Below are 17060 nucleotides of genomic sequence, written 5' to 3'. Positions count from 1 at the left end.
GACTTGAATCCAGGTTTTCCTAAATCCAAAGAGTTCAAACCACTAAATAACCTCCAATCTTTCCTCCATCTCCAACATTCAATTTATTATATTTCAAAGACACAGCTTTGGAAATGTTGAAAAATACCACTAAAAATTACGTCTTTATAGTCAAACATTTTTTTAAAGAAATAAAGAGAAGCAACCACATCTAATCATAGTCCAATAATAAGGAAGCTAAGATCTTCTACCTGTTTGAATCACAAAATCATCTTCTATATGTGTGTGGGGGGACAGCAAAAACAAGGAGATGGAAACACCAGTGTAGGTTATAAAGAGATATAAGTGCCAAACAGTAGAATTTAAATTTAATTCTTGCAATATCCTCCCTATATTGAATGGGAAGATAATATCATCAGTCCCATGTTTTAGAAAAAAATGCTTCATAAGCTGAGTGGAATGTGGAAATATTTGAAGTAGGAGATCAGTAAGATAGCTATTTCAAAATCCTGAGGTTAGAGATGATGCCTTGAAATACGGTGGTGACTAGCTGAGTAAAAAGGAAGAGACATATACAAGTAGAAATGGCAAGATTTAGCAAAGGATTGGACATATTGTGGATGTGAAAGAGAAGAGTTAAGGATGACACAAAGCAATAATAGAGAAATTCATAAGAAGAAAGGATTTTAGTGGTGGGGGGGTAGAAAATGAATTCCATTTTGGACATGTTGATTTTGAAATACCTAAAGGATATCCATTTTGAGATGTCCAAGAAGTTGGTGTTGGGTGATAGTAATTCAGGAGAGAGAATAGGACTAGATGGATATTTTGATCTAGGAATCATCTGCACAGAAAGGATAGTTGAAGTAGAGAGCACTTTACAAACTACCTTTATAATATTTAGATTAATCAAGAATATTAACATCAAAATATTATTATATAAGCTCACCTTTTCCTTTTGTAGAGACAGTAAACTGATTCAAAATTTTGTTTTTTAAACTCATTATATACATGTATATTGCTATATATGCATGCATATATAGAAGTAGCTAGACAAATATATCTACATACACACACATATATATGTATATATATACACACACACACACACACATATCTATAGATTGATAGTGGGGGAAGCTAGGTGGCGCAGTGGATAGAGCACTAGCCTTGGAATCAGGAGGACCAGAGTTCAGAATTCAGACTCAGACATTTGATGCTAACTAGCTGTGTGACCTTGGGCAAGTCACTTGACCCTGACTGCTCTGAATCCAGATGTCCTGTTTTATATCTGGCCATTGGATCCAGATGACTCTGGAGGAGAAATTGAGTGGTGACCCCCACCTCATTCAAATTCAGTTCATGTGCTTGTCATGGCACCACCTTCCTGATGTCCTCGTTTTCTTTGAGAATGATGGATAATCATCATCATCATCATCATCAGTGTTATTTATTGCTCTCCCTTAACATTTCCAGATTAACCTTCTTCCATCAACACTCAACAACTTCTTTAAAATTCATCCTGTCTGAAAACATTTTGAGACCATCCAATACAATCCAGGCTCAACTATCCTAGCTATCAACGTGGCCCAGTACACTGAGCTCCAAAAGAAAGGTAGAAACTAGAAATCAAAACAAATGGATGTTTTGGTTGTCTGAACATATAGGGAAATCTGATGTGGGGGAGTAGAAAATAAGGGTATTATGCCACAGAATAATCACTGGAAGAACAGAAAATAGAATCATTTCCAATATGATGGAATAGTATGGCAAGATATATATCTATACTTATACCTATACATACACAATACACATTCACACATAGATATAGAGTATTACTAACATCATACTCTTTTGGAATTTTTCTCTCTTTGGTCTTACTCTTTTGGTCTTTCTATAGTCTTACAATGACTGACTTTCTAACTCATCATGGAAAAGGTGGGTAAGGATTGAACTAAGTCTCTGGGAGTGGGGAAAAAGGGGATAGATACTAAACAAACTATGTATCCTCCAACCCCAATAGGAGGGGTTTGTCCCTGAGGTCAAGGACTTCCATTTTGTTATCATATCCACAAATAACTAGTATAAATATAGTGCTGTCCCTATATCATTTACTTAATGCATTTCTTAAATTAAAATTAGTTAAATTAATTAAATTAAATTAATTAAATGAAATGAAAAATAGAATTGAACAAATTACAAATTACAGGTGAAAGGGTTGATATAATCTTAAAATTCAGTAACCCTCAGTTTTAACTTGCATGAACTTCTATTGATTTTAGATCTCTTAGTGACTGATATAATGAAATAAGTTGAGGTATTTATTTAATAAGACTGATATCTGGAGTCATTAAATGAATCATGGGATTTTTCAAAGTGACAAGTATGTAAAAAAGAAAAACTATGTTAGTATTTAATCAGAAATCAGATGACTAACTTATCAAGTACTCAGTGGTGAACAAAGAAAACCCTCAAGTTTTGATTGATTTGTTCACTACATTTTTTCTACTAAATATTGTCACCATAATAGTAAATTTCTTTGTAAGTAATTCTCTGCTACAGAAATAAACTAGCAATTGTTGTCCATATGTATTGGTTAATAAAAGTACTAATTTTTTTTGAACTGTTACTTACAAATGCATTCTTCAGATTCTACTATGTCCCCTTTAAAAACAAGACCAAAGCAAAAATATAATAAATCTCAGATATTTCTGATTCTAGGACTATTATTTTCCATTTATAGACAAGATGATTGCACTACCAAAAGATAAAGTGCTGAGTCACCTAGCAATTCAGTAGCACAACTTCCATATTAGAACCCAGAGCCTTTTCATTCCAGAATTCACAGGATATCCAGATGTGAATTTCTCTAGGGATGTAATTTCATCGTTGAAAATAACCTATTAATCTTCAATTAGTAGTTAGAAAACATGTTTCTTAATCATATAACAACTTCTAAATATTCCATTTTCAATAATCATTTAGGGATGAAACAAGGTAAAAAAGGAGAAAGATATTTCTTGCAGGTGGGCTGTTATCAAAATTAAAAATTTTAGGATATGAGTCCATTAGACATAAAACAAACAAGCAAAAAACCTACATATATACAAATAAAAAACAAAATGGAAATGATATAAAGGCTTTTTCTTTAAAAAATTTCTATTGAATATATGCAATAATTACTTTCCATCAAGACTTTTATTATGCATTTGTTTTTATGGAATCATAATGCACAAGTGCATGCTATTGTTTAAACACATTCACCACATACCCCATAACAGAGTATTCTGGAAATATGTATTAAAGATAATACACAAAATGTGGCTAAATGCATTCTGTATTATGGTTCTATAATACAGCATGCAAATGATTCTGACTAAGCAGTCACAGGAGACAGTCGTTAGGGTACATGCTGTGAATGTATATTATGAATAATGCATAAAACTTGGCTAAATCCTAATGAGTCCATTGACATCCTATGGGGTCCAAAGGAGGCTCAGATCCCAAAGCATGTCACTGGCACATTTCTACTCACCAATCATTAAAACAACAACAACAATGCCATTAAAAACAAAGGATATTAAACTATACAAAAAAAAGAGTAGGTAGAGGGTCTGAAATAACCCTCCAAATAAGAAGCAACTTTGAAAGTAAAACTGAAACTCCATCTTAATTCACATTATCCTTACTAGGACAATGAAAGTTTTTCAGAATGAAAATGTGTGAATTACAAGGGACAAGAGAGCTCTAATTTAAGTCATGATTCTATTTCTCTCCTCTGGCTCTGTATTGAGAGCTGTCATTAAGATGAAGATCTGAATGCTTTTTAAGGCAAATGACCAGACCCCTAAACCAGTTAGCAGAAAATATTCTGAATTTTTAAGAGCAATTTTATTAAAACGAATGGGGGCCTACTATCAGGAATTAGAATTCTAGGTCAATTGGCTTACCCTGCACTAAACAAGTGATATCAAACCAAAAATTAATAAAGAACACTTTACTTATAGGACATTCTAAAAATCCATAATTTTTGGCAACAATTGATCCCTCCAAAAATACTTAAAGTTACTCCTCTTAGAGAAAACATGACATCATTCATAGATGGAGATTCTATAAAGCATATATCTCTTATGTATAAAGAATTTAATCAATGTATTTGTACTTCAATTTAGCTAAAAATTCACATCTGAATAAACTGCCCTAGAGATGAAGAAATCAAGGATGTGACAGAAGTTTGTGTTTAGCATGCTTGTCCTTGGAGTGGGAGTGGGAAAGGACAGCTGCTTCTTCAGGGCTGATCCCAGAAAAGCCCTGTTCTCTAAGAGTATATCCCCAGAGTACAGAGAAGAGGAGAGGGCTGGCCACATGGGGAAGCAGCAGGCCAAGAAAAACCCTGTACTCCCAGAAATCATGTAAAAGCAAGGGACTGAAACTGTTTGAATGGAAGTTCTGGGATGAAACTCTTGAAAATTTGCCCAGCCACTTAAAGCTTTCTCATACATTAATCAGGTATCTATAGAACCTATCAAAAGAACAACAGAAACAAGAGGTTGTCACATAGGATTTCAGCTAGTTAAAATGATAGATCCCAAGCATTGCCCCATTTCTAACAAGCAGGTTACTTTCATTATCATAATTCTATTCCCCAGTTTGTAAAATAGTCAATACAAAAGTCTGATTTATGTGTGATGTGACTTACCTAGTTTGAGTTGAGTTGAGGGAATTCCCTCAACTAACTTTCACCATACATATTTCTATTCTACTGTCTTATCTTTAATTCTTAAACTTCTTTCTTTTCATTAAAATAATATAACTTTCATTAGCTGTCATGTTACAAGTCACATAGTCCTGGAATGGGTCATTAACACTTTTATGTAAGTCTGCATTTTCAATTGACCAACACACATTTAGCAAGAGTTTACTCTTTTCTAGGCACATTGCTAGGTCCCAGGGGAGAAAAGACAATAGCAACTGCCCTCAAAAGGCTTGAATTCTTTTGGAAGAAAACAAATATAGTCATGCAAGAAAATATATTCAAAGTAAAATACAAGCTTGACTTGGATGGAAAAAAATACAAGCTTATTTAGGCAGAAGGCATTAGCAGTTAATGGTAATCAGAGAAGAATTTATGTAGGAGATAGTACTTGATTTGAGCCTTGAAGAAAACTGGGGATTTCTAAGTGGATTCCAGGTATGGGAAAACATTTGTACAAAGGCATGGAGAGAGAGAGGATATTCGGTATTAAGTGTGAGAAATAGCAATTTGACTGGGCTGCAGGTAGAATACATGAGTCAAATATTATATAATAACAGAGATGTACTAGAGCCAGCTCGACTGGACTCCAGAGAGCTGATTATTGAATTTTTAGTAAGAGTAATTCCAAAAATTAGGATTTGACTTCCTATTCTGGTAATTGTGTCTTTTTTTTTCCAAGGCAATAGGGTTAAAGTGGCTTGCCCAAGGCCACACAGCTAGGCAATTATCAAGTGTCTGAGGCCAAATTTGAACTCAGGCACTCCTGACTTCAGGGCTGGTGCTCTATTCACTGTGCCACCTAGCTGCCCCTAATTGTATATTGTTAAGAAAGTGATAAGAGATCGGTGCATTTGAATTCCTAGCTCTAAATGATAATATTGATAATGAAGAAATTGATGGTGCTGCCATAAAGATGAGAGTTCTTTTGAAAATGAAAAACTCACAACTAGACCTGGAGGTGGAAAAGCTCAGGATCGTTATTTCTCAAAGTCCACAGATTAAACTTTTTTCCTGGAAAGACAGTAAGAAAAAAAAGTGATGGAGGAAAATGTAGATTAAATTTAACTGTCATACATTTTTTTTGAAGAGCCAGTTTTAAACATCTGCTAGTACACTTCTGGTCTGGTAACATGTTGTAAAGAACTATAATTGTCCACTCAAAGAGTTTGTATTTTTTCCTAGAGGCAATAGGGAGTTTCTATGACAAAATACCAGTTCCTTTGATTTATCTCTTCTCTGTGATCAGTGGAACTAGAAGCACTAGGTATTGGGAGGATGAGAACACTCAGAGGATGGGTGGAGGTTGGAAAGGGACAGAAAGAGTGAGTATGTACTTCACAAATTTACTTAAGCTCAGTCTTGATAGAACTTAACAAATTTACCTGGGTTTTCAAGTATAAAAACTTCCTAGGTACTATATTACTAGGCTGAGATGTTTGCTTGTCCAAGCCAGGCTCCTGTATACCTTATTCAATATGTGGTGGGGAAAATTGCATAGGAAAATAATGCATCTGTTGAAACCACTTCTGATATTTTTTCCTCACTCTAAAGTTTGTCTCATATGCAGTGTAATAGAACAAAGGTCAATTCTGGATATAACAATCCCATAAAAAGCTATTCTGCGTTCGAAACCCATTCTCTACCACCATTTTCCTCAACTACTGTTCAAGGGACTGGCAATTGCTTTCCCGTTTCTTCACCCCTCCCAGACGCCTCCAAAGGAATAACGCTAAGTCTCTCTAGCATTTTGCTTCTCAGTAGGAAGCTGTAGTGTTTGTGATATCCATTTTGATACAAAACCTAAATTAGGCCTCTGGAAATAGGTAATGCATAAAAAAGCATTTTGAATCACCAAATTATTATTATAGGTTACAGTTAACCCTTGGAAGATAGAGGTGAGTTTTGCAGCTCCCCACTGAGGTGAATATTTGCTACAAAATCATAGGCACTATCTCAAAAGATATTTCAGGTGAGCTGAACTATCTGGTTGACCTGTAGGGTTCTGATAGCTAGTTTAAGTGGAAAAGCTGGAAGAAATGCCCGTTAAACAAAAGCATCAGCACAGCATGTGTAAGCTGAAGTCTACCAGTATAGGCTTAACAGTTGACAGAGCTTAGAAATATAAAGGAAAAATATTCACACAATGGAGGGTCAAAATCTTTGTTTTTGTTTTTAATGACAGTGTTAGACATCACTTTGATAAATAATCTCCCTTAAGTAAATGTGTAACATTTTGAATAGGAGAAAGCTCCCACCCCCCCCAAAAGAAAATAGTTCTTGTTTCTAAGTAAAAAAGTTGAAATTAGTATTTTCAAATTATCATTTGGAAAAGCTTAAATTATTGCTTTTTTGTTACAACCTTAAGATTGCAAATAAACTTTTAAAAAATCTAAAATCTTTATCCTTGAAAACTGAAGATCTACGTCACAACTAAGAGTCAGGGAGAATGATTTATTCTAAAACCACCTTTCCAAGTGCTACATAAGGCCTTCACTGCAATACCAGTCTTACTGACCAATTACAGAAAATCAGAAGAAACAACTTTTTATCTTCTATCTGATTTAATCATTTCATCTTTATTTATTATAAATATTATTTTTCTTCTATCATGACTTAAAAAATGTGCTAAAAAGTCATGATTCTAAATCCTACAAAAGTCTGAGGAAAACAAGTGCACATTCTTTTTAAATTAAAAAAACAAAACCTATAAAGCACACAAGGAAATGGATTACTTTTCTCATCTAAAACCATACTTCATTTATGATTCAGGCTATTGGTTAACCAACATCTTTTATTTTATATAACCTTGCTTTCCTGTAATAGTATTCCTTCATAAAAGTTGTTGCATCTCCTTAGTATTAAACAAGTAGCAATGAAGATCTTGCCACTTTAGTGGCAAGTAAACAGAATTCAGAATTTAAATCCCCAATGTGATTTTTGCTGAGATAAAAAATGATGATTGCAAAAATTAAAAGCATTTTTAAGTGACTACATAGGTGTAAGATGAAGGGGGGAAAGTACTTGATAACATGGAAAAATATAGTAGTTAATAAGAACAGCCTAAATTTTATAGGGTAATTAGTATACCATTGAGATTAATCAAATTTCACAGCTGCCCAGAGTTTTTAGCTGAGTCCCAGAAATTGAGGGCAAAGGGACTACAGGGTAAAAATCTCTCTCTTTCCTCCTCCTCCTCCTCCTCCTCCTCCTCCTCCTCCTCCTCCTCCTCCTCCTCCTCCTCTACTTCTTCTTCATCTTCTGTCTCTGTCTCTCTGTCTCTATCTCTGCTCTATCTCTGTCTCTGTTTCTCTGCATTATTTGTCTCTCTGTCTCTCTGTGTCTCTGTCTCTTTGTGTATCTCTGTCTCTGTCTGTCTCTCTGTCTCTCTCTCTGTCTCTCTCTCTGTCTCTCTCTCTCTCTCTCTCTCTCTCTCTGTCTCTCTCTCTCTCTGTCTCTCTCTCTCTCTCTCTCTCTCTCTCTCTCTCTCTCTCTCTCTCTCTCTCCCCCTCCCTCTCTGTCTTGGTCTGTCCTCTCAACTTTCCCTGTTTTTCTCATCTCCTCTTTCCCTCACTCTTTACTTCTCAAAAATGTCATATGCCTTTTTTAATATTGAGGACATTAATTCCCTTTTTATGTCATACTACCAGTCCCATTTTTGTAGTCTATAAAGTCTTTCATCTAATCTGTTTCAGAAAAAAGAAAAACCACTTTAAGGGTGCTGAACTTCAGTGTGGTGTCTCTTCCCCACAGGTCCTGTTCCTGCACACCCCTGGACTATCCCAGCTATTGTGTCATGCTAGTCCATTTCCTTTTGGGTAATTACTTGCATAAATCATAATTTTAAGTAGTCTTTGCATCCCGATCCATGAAATTCCCTTGTATGTTTCTATTAACTAAAACAATATTTCAAACTGAATGTTCACCAGTATTTCCTTAGGCCCTAAGTACATCACCTGCCTGTTGACAAGGAGTTTACAGGAAAGTTTCCCCAGGGTATCTTATGAAGCACTGTACCTACCTGATCAATCCAGTCTCTATGCAGCTCCCTTTGCAGAAGCTGGCAGGGTCCTTGGAAACACTCTTACACCCATACTGTTTGAGTATCTCTTCTATTCAGAATTAGATTCATTGGTACTTTTCCATAGTTACATTTCTCGTTCAATTGATGTTTCTTTTTATTTATTCTGAAGTTTTCGATGTAAGACAAACAGGAATACCACCTTCTAAAATTACTACTATCCTACCCTCCGATGGAACATTAGCGGGAAGCAATATTCTCCAAAGCTATGAAGCATACACTGCCCTAAATTACATTGCAGTTGCTGCCCTGAGCTCACACATTTTTGAATAGAAAGGCTCCCAGGGATCTCTCTGTACTGACTGCATTTACTGCTTTAAAATATTTTTAACCCAGACGCTGAAGTGCCAGCCTTGCAGTTCCTCATGCTAATCCCAGCTTGGGTGGCTGTTCTTAAGGGAAAGCATTCAAAAAATTGTAACAGTGCATCAACTTTGACCCCTTTCACTTAAACATGAGACTTTCTGAAAAAGAGAGAGAGAGAGAGAGAGAGGAAAAAAACTTTTAAATTCCAGAGGGAATCGCTGAACTCTGACCTGCTTAAAATTAGTTTTGTTTTAGTGCCTGCGTGGTGACTCAACAGGCCAATTTTCCAGACACTTAAGACATTTCTGCTCCTGAAGATTCCAGTTCAAGTCTTCAGCTTTGTTTGCCAGTCGATCAGAACACTTTGTTCCATAGCTTCAAGTAACAAATTCCCAGATATCCCTATCCCTCTCAGATGTTGGTTGGTGCTTCTTGGAATTGAGTCTATCAAAAAATTTTAAAATGCATACATATATAATACATATGCACATGCATGTAAAATGTCTGTGTGTATAAATATACTTGTTGTGTGCACGTATGTTTACATGTACATGTGCATGTGATGCATTGTGCATGTATATATATACTCAAACAATAAGCTATTTGTGTTTAGTAATGTTACATTTTAGAGCTTTTTTTTTAACAAAACACACCACTCAAAATTCAGCATTCTAGAACTATTCATTAGAAGCATATAAATATTTCTTAGCTGCTAAACTATCATAATCAATAACTTTTGGTTAACAGTATCAGTAGTAGTTTTGTAAAATGACCTTTTTGAATTTACTTCTCCCAGTTGTAATTACTGGCATATATTTCTCTTATCTTCTACAGACATTAGGAGAAAAAAAACTCAATGAATTATCACTGCCTTCCATGCCACAAAATAATGTTACATTTTTCTTCAATAGAGCTGCAAGTATGATGACAGATTAACAAGAAAAATTACAATATCATAGTAAACTGAAAACATAGTATATGCTCGGATTTTCTATACTCCCTCACCAGAATTGTGCTCTCTTTAAAAAAATAAGGCAAAAAGGGAAAAAGAAGCCCCAAGAATAATTTCAATTTAATAAGAAAAATAATTAACTACAAATATAGAATAATTTTATTGCATAAATTCTGTAGTTACAAAATCATGGGAATATAGAAAGATAAAACATTTGGCAGAGGGAAAATAGCATCCGAATTGTGAAAAACAAGAACAAGGTTTTGTTAACGACTGCTAACATCTACATAGTTAACTAAGTAGTAGAAAAGGCATAAGGACAAGAATCACAGAGAATATTCACTACTAATCTAAAAAGGTAAATACATGGAAATTTTTTTAAAAGGCAAGGAGTGTATTTACTGATATACCCCAAAGACATATACCAGTGATTACAGTCCCCTTCAAAGTACTTAGGAAGTCATTATATGTTTATGCTAATGCCAAGGCTTTCCTCAAAATACTCCTAGAGCATCTCTTGTCATTTCCAGTGCTTAGTACTGTGTCTGAGAACAAAGTAGGCATTTAATAAATGTTTACTGATTATATTGATTGATTTACTCTTTTTTCACAAGTTCTATTGATGTTTTGTTTTTACATTATGAACATTTCCAGATTGTCCCCATTTTTTTGTGAGGGTTTTCTTGAAATAAATAAAAGAATCAAGCAAAACTAATACCTCATCTGAAAGTGCACATTACATTATACATATTATATAAATCATTCTCTTGATTCTGCTCATTCCATTTTAATCATTTTATAAGTCTTCACAATTCTTTAGTTTTTACAATATAATTATTTTAGCATAAATTTTTCTTCTAGTTTTGCTTATTTCATTCTCCATCAATTCATAAAAAGTATCTGTCTCATGTCTCTGAAATCATCTATTTCCTCATTTCTTCTAGTACAACTGTATTCCATCACATGTCATATTTTCCTCAAACATTCCTCAATAAATTGGTATCCAATTAATTTTCAGGTTTTTCCACAACAAAAAAGAGCTTCTAAAAATATTTTGTATACCTAAGACTTTTTCCTATTTCTTTGATCTCTTTTGAGTATAGCTCCAGCAGTTATAAAGGGCATGCGCTATTTAATAATTTTTTGTATATAATTCCAAATTCCTTTCCAAAATAGTTGGGTTCATCTACTGTTCTAATAGCAGTGTATAAGTATGCCTAGCTTCTCACAGTCCCTCCAACATTTGTCATTTTTTCCTTTTTTGTTGTCTTGCTATTCTGAAAGATGTAAGATGGAATCACTGAACTACTATCATTTCTCTATTCTAACTATCAGTGATTTAAATTATTTTTCATATGACTATTAGGTAACCTTAGTTTTTTTTTCCCTTAAGAACTGCTTGTTCAGGGGCGGCTAGGTGGCATAGTGGATAAAGCACCTGCCTTGGAGTCAGGAGTACCTGGGTTCAAATCCAGTCTCAGACACTTAATAATTACCTAGCTGCATGGCCTTGGGCAAGCCACTTAACCCCATTTGCCTTGTAAAAACCTAAAAAAAAAGAACAGCTTGTTCATATATCTTTGGATGATTCTTCAACTAGTAAATGGCTCTTTTCTTACAATTTAAATGAATATATTTTTATGTATATTGGAGACGCTAATCATAGAAACATACTACAAATAATTTTCCCCAATTGTCTTCTTTTTACTCTTCACTTTTTAAAAATTATTCAACTAGGTTTTTTATGCAAACATTTTTAAAAATTTATATAATCAAAAGGATCCATTTTGTCTTATGTGAATATTTTGGCCATGATCTTTTGTTCTATCCATAGATCTGATAGCAATATTTACATGTGTTTCTCTTCTTTCTTTGATATGTGATCTTCTATCTAGGTCATATATCCATTTGAAGTATCTTGGTATAAGGTGTAAGGTGTTGATCTAAATATAATTTCTTCCATAGGGATTTCTAAATATACAAAGAGTTGTTTTTTTAATTTTTTTTTTAACCAAAGAGTGTATCCTTGTTTCAATAGCTAGGGTCTTTATGTTTTCAGATAATAGGCTACTATATGTAGTATATCTAATATACTATATGTAGTATACCTAATTCCACTGATTATTCTATCTATTTAACCAGTCACAAATCATTCTGAGAATGAATGCTTTGTAGTATAGTTTGAGTTCTGCCACTACTAGGCCTCCTTTATTCCCAATTCTTTTCATTTGTTTTCTCTTGAAATTCTTGAGCTTTTTTACCTCCATATGAATTTCCTCATCTTTAGTTCTATAAAGTTTCCTCCTTTTTAGTTCTATAAAGTAAGTCTTTGGTGGTTTGATTGGCATGGAACTGAGTAAACTTATTTAGGTAGTACTGTCCATTTTATTTCAATGATTCAATCTACCAATGGACAATTCATTTTGTCAAAATATGTATGTCTATCTTATCAGTAGTTTGTAATTATATTTAGTTCTATTTTAAAAAAATATCATAGTGGATAGAGCACTGGCTCTGCAGTCAGGAGGATCTGAGTTCAAATCCAGCCTCAAATCCAGTTACTAGCTGTGTGACCTTGGGCAAGTCAATTAACCCTGCATCCAGAGTAATTTTCAATTGTCCAATTCATATCAGTCCATAGGACCCAGATGGCTCTAGAGGAGAAAGTGAAGTTGGTGACTTAGCACAAACCCCCTCACTCAAATTCAATTCACTCAGTTGTCATGGAAACATTTCCTTGATGTCATGGTCTTCTTTGGAAAAAATGAAGGACCAACATCATCATCATCATCAACATCATTTATCTTGGTAGCTAGACTCACAAATATTTTATAATTATATAATTAGTTTGTGTGAAATTTCTCTTTCTTCCACTTCTCGCTTTGTTTTACTGATATTACACATAAAAATGCTGATAATTTCTGAGTTAATTTTATATCTTTAAGTTCATGGGAATTATTATTTCAATCATCCTTACCTGATTCTTTAGGGTATACTTTATACCATCATATCATCTGTAAAAATAATAATTTAATTTCTTCTTTTCTTCTTTTTATTCCTTCATTTTCTTCCCCTCCCTCCCCTCCTTGTTTCATTGATATAGCTAGACTATCTAGTACTATATCAAATGGAAGTGGTGATAATGGACACTAGTTTCACTGCTCAGTTTTCTGGAAAGTAACATAATTTATCTTCATTACAAATAATGACAGTTCTTGTCTTAGATACATGTCATTTATTTCAAGTCAGGTGTAATTTATTCCTATATTTTCTAATGTCTTTAACAAAAATGAGAGAAGCATATTTTGGCAACAACTTTTTTCCATATCTTTGTTAATAATATGATTAATTAAAATTATAGTTTTTCTTATATTAAATGTATCCTGTTTTCCTGATATAAATCCAATCAGATCCTAAAGTATAAACCACTTTTGTCTCTTTGCTAATTAAAAAAAATCTTTGCCAGCACTATTAGGGATATTAATCTATAGTCATTTTCTGCTTTAGTTCTCCTTATTTTATATGTCCAGTTAATAAATGTGACATGGAAGAAATATGATAGGATTCTTTCTTTCGCTAATCTGTGTTTCTTGAATGTTTGGCAAAATTCATTTGTTCATCCATTTGGAAGTTTTTTTTTCTTTTTGGAAGTTAATTTATGACTTGTTTTCTTCTTAAATTAAATTCCCTACTGTCCATTATTTTCAGTATTTTTTAGATTTGTAAGCATTAATTTTTTGTAAGATTCTCAACAATGCCAAATCTTCATACTTCTTTGATGCTTTTATCAAATTGGAAAGTAATGTCAAAATTTTCATCCCAATTTTCTAATACAGCTTGAAATGTTTGAAAAGTTCTAATATTAAAGTCAGATTTCTGAGGGAGGGAAATATTTGAAACTCAGAATTTTTTGAATGAATTTTATTTTTTTAATGTAATTGGGAAATATTTAATGAAATAAATAAAAAATATTTTTAAAAGGGAAAAAAGTTCTAATATTTTCTATCAGGCCTTCTCTCTTGAAGATATAATAGGGATGAAAAGTCCTTACATGGTTCTCCTCCTGTCATCACTCCTCAAACTTGATTATATACCACTACCTCCTACCTCTACCTTGGAGAAGTGGGAATGGGAATGAGAAAGGAAGCTAGAGAACAGAATCAGAAGAAAGATTTAATGAATTTAACACAATTTGTACCTGTTCAAAAATAGAAATAAACACCAAAAAAAATCCATTCTGGTTCACCACAATTCAATAAACATTTATGAGACATAAATGATGCTCAAGATCCAATGGTAGGAACTGGAATTATAAATTAAAAATAACACAATCTTAACCTTCAAGAAACAAAAATAAATGTTATAAAGTAAAGTATGCTAAGGGCAATAGAAAAAAAGAGGGACTTAAGAAGAGGAAGACAAATTCAGTCTTACTTAAGAAAGCTTCAGGACCTTTGTGGAAACCTTTACCCTTGAAGGAAGATAAGTGAACAGACAGAATTACTTCAAGGTTTGAAAGATGGCCTTTACAAATGCAGAGAGGTAGGTTCGGGACAATGCAAAATAACAGCTTGCAGTCTATTTTGGCTAAAGTAAAGAACTCTACAAATACACAAATCTCCATGAATGTTACCAAATGACCTACTTATTATATAAGGTAATACAGCCATTCAGGAACTTCATAAAGGGATATATACATGTAGATGAGGATTTTAATATACCATTCACTTATCAACAGATTTATGCTATCTTCAAATAAAATATTTCAATGGCTTTCTTCATTTTCTATCTACTACAAACAAAAGTTTTCAAAGAGAAAATTGAGGAAAAGACAGTATTTTTAGTAAGAACACAAATCATTTTCTATTGTACCCATATTTAAATTTCATTCTAATAACTAAATAGAAAATAGTAATAATTCATTTATAAAACAATTTTAAATTTTGTCAAAGTACTTTATTCTCAAATTCAGTGAGGCAGAAAGTATAAAACCTAAGTACTCCCATTTTATAGATGAGAAAGCTGAGGCTCTAAAATATTAAGTAATTTGTCCATAATCTCACAGCTGGCTGAAATTGAAAAACTCAAAGATAGATCTACTAATTTCAAGTCTCCTAGATTTTCTTCTACCCTTTGTTTCATATACATACATACATATATATATATATATATATATATATATATATATATATATTTACTATGTTTCAAATACTACATTGCTCTAGCCTTCTTAAAAAGAAGTTATGTTTGAAAATCCAGAGGTAAAGTCTAATTATTTTACATTTGGACATGTGTTCAGTATTTTTTCCTTATTTTTTTTGAATGTCAAGAAAATGAACAATAGTTGAGTTTTTGCATAAAGACATAATTTTTAAAAATTTCAAAAGTGGGGTGGCTAGGTGGCGCAGTGGATAGAGTCAGGAGTAACTGAGTTCAAAATCTGGCCTCAGACACTTAATAATTACCTAGCTGTGTTGCCTTGGGAAAGCCACTTAACCCCATTGCCTGGCAAAAAAAAAAAAAAAGTTCAAAAGCTGTGAAATCTGCTTTTAATGATCTAAAAGATAATACATAAATTGTCCCTGAGTGCATATACATATATATATATATATACACACATTTATATATATATATATACATATATATATATATTAAACGAATCCATTGCACATGAATAAATCTTGGTACTATGTTCCATTATCTGAAGAATTTTCCAAAATAGGATAAATATTGTATGAGTTTAGTCTTTTGTCTCAATACAAAAAAATACTACTAATCATTTAAGGAATTTAGGCTATTAATCACAAAAGGTATAGTAATAATTTTCTTGGTTTTATCTTATAGACTAACACAAAATAATATTATTAAGTAATATAATTGGTTTTTTTAAACAAACTAGAACTTATCCACCCAAATCAATGTTGTTCCTTTCAGAAAGTCACCTTAGTAAGTTGTTCACTCATTCTAGTCATGGTGCCATTACAAAAGAAAAATCAAACAAACAAAATACCTCTTTTTGACTCTTTGCACCTGGTATAGTTCTCTTTAACTAGTAGGTGCTTAAGTAAATATTTGTTGAACTATTGACTCTAGACCTCTGTAGATCTGCTTTCAGAGCCACCCAGAATCAGAAAATATTATAACTAAAAGCAAAATACCTTTGAATTCTCCCCAAATTCCAGTCTTTTATAATGACATATCTTTGTTCTTTGAGGATTCATTTTATTTTTGGAAACAACCAAAAGTAATTTAGTTTTTAGGCTGCTGAAGAACAGGAGTGAGTGACCAAGTTTGGGTTTTTGTTTTTTAAAGTGGGGGGAAAATGTTAGCTATATAACAGCAAAGAGACTGAAAACTATTTTGTATAATGACAGCATTATCACAATAATTGTATAATCTTCCAAGGTGAATATCTTAAACTTGTTGTGCTCATTGGAAAAGTTGGTGATAAGTATTGTTTTAAAAGTAAATTTCATTAATACATAATCTTACATTTTACATATGTAGAACCTGAGATCTTCTATATTTTCATTTGTATGGATATATTATACAGTTTGAAGTATTCTATCAGGAAAAAAAGTAAATACCTGAACTAGATTTAAAGTATTATGTACTGACTTTAGCATAACTCTTTGATCTTTCAAAAAATGACTTAAAACAAAACCCAAAAGAAAAATTCTACACTAAACTGTCATACAAACACAACCTGCACTGGTCTGTAGGCTTCTGTAAACTTTTTTTCTTCTATATACAGTCAAAAACCTGACAGGGGTTCACTGTCAGATTATGCACAAAAACTGCAAATTTAAACAAGGTGTGATCTTATACTTTTTCTCACATTACTGTATAATGCTGTACCAGAGCACTAATGTATGCACAGTTCCAAAATAGCTCACTCTATAACTGCACAGCATTGAAAACTGTACTAAAAAAATTCAACAAAAGCACCTCTAGAAAATGTTCCTTTATCTTTGAACACTGGTATAAAA

At 33.0% G+C, this 17060-nt stretch overlaps 1 protein-coding gene across 9 annotated transcripts in view; it reads right to left on the bottom strand.

Moving 5' to 3' along the window:
* The window catches only part of SOX5 (SRY-box transcription factor 5), a 1270393-nt gene that overhangs the window by 1232992 nt on the left and 20341 nt on the right, over positions 1–17060 (bottom strand). The window contains exons 1-2 of one of the 9 annotated variants that reach the window (XM_074194257.1): positions 8754–15220; positions 5680–5746 (exon numbers count right to left, since the gene is read on the bottom strand). The exons of 7 other annotated variants lie outside the window; for them this stretch is intronic. The gene's annotated coding sequence lies outside the window, so the exon portion shown is untranslated. Of the gene's footprint in view, positions 1–5679; positions 5747–8753; positions 15221–17060 lie in introns of those variants that run through there. One more of the 9 variants, XM_074194258.1, reaches the window with a different exon arrangement.

Source organism: Macrotis lagotis, chromosome 7 (assembly GCF_037893015.1).
Source record: "Macrotis lagotis isolate mMagLag1 chromosome 7, bilby.v1.9.chrom.fasta, whole genome shotgun sequence".
Taxonomy (NCBI): Eukaryota; Metazoa; Chordata; class Mammalia; order Peramelemorphia; family Peramelidae; genus Macrotis; species Macrotis lagotis.
The sequence above is the reverse complement of the archived record's forward strand: the minus strand, read 5'-3'. Positions and strand labels throughout refer to the sequence as shown.